Here is a 1015-nt window from a genome sequence, read left to right as displayed (position 1 = left end):
GGAGTGTGCAGGGGCAGCTGCCAGATGGTAGCACTAGAAACACAAAGGACAGAGATGCGCCAGCCCTGGAAGTGAGGGCTGGGATGCCAGGTGTGGGGCGCACACCCCGGGACGCTGCAGGGTTGAGCAGCACCAACAGAAACAGAGTTAAAGTGGCCAGGACATCAGTGGAGAACGGTCCGCGAACCCTCTGTTCTGAGACAGAGGCTGAGATTCAGCTGCTACTGCTCTGACTCTCAGAACAGGCACAGCAAACCGCCAGGGAAAGCTGCCAGAGAACAAAAGCCTGGAAATACCAGCTCACAGTGTGCCCATCCCCATCCCCCCTCGCAGGGGACACAGAGACTCTACCTAAACCGGATTGCCTGAGTATCGGCGCGGCAGGCCCCTCCCCCAGAAGGCAGCCTGAAAAATCAAGAAGCCCACATCCCTAAGATCCCTATAAAACAAGGGCGCACGGCCTGGGTCCCGGTCAATAATTTGGGCTCTGTACAACCCCGCAACCTCTCCTCATCAGAATGACGAGGAGAAATCCCCCCCCAGCAAAGAAAAGACAATGAGTCTGTGGCCTCTGCCACAGAAATAATAGATATGGATGTAACCAAATTATCAGAAATGGAATTCAGAGTAACAATGGTCAAGATGATGTGCAGACTTGAAAAAAGTATTAACGAAAATGTTAATGAGAATATAGAATCTCTAAGGGCGGAAATGAGAGCGAATCTGGCAGAAATTAAAAATTCTATGAGCCAAATGCAGTCAAAACTAGAGGCTCTGACGGCCAGCGTGAATGAGGCAGAAGAACGTATCAGCGATTTGGAGGATGGGTTAGTAGAAGACAAAGCTAAAATAGAATCTGGACTCAAAAAAATCCACACTCAGGAATGTAGGTTACGGGAGATTACTGACTCAATGAAACGTTCCAATGTCAGAATCATCGGCATCCCCGAGGGGGTGGAGAAAAACAGAGGTCTAGAAGAGATATTTGAAAAAATTGTAGCTGAAAACTTCCCTA

The sequence above is a fragment of the Ailuropoda melanoleuca genome, chromosome 8 (genome assembly GCF_002007445.2).
Source record: "Ailuropoda melanoleuca isolate Jingjing chromosome 8, ASM200744v2, whole genome shotgun sequence".
Classification (NCBI taxonomy): Eukaryota; Metazoa; Chordata; class Mammalia; order Carnivora; family Ursidae; genus Ailuropoda; species Ailuropoda melanoleuca.
The sequence above is the reverse complement of the archived record's forward strand: the minus strand, read 5'-3'. Positions refer to the sequence as shown.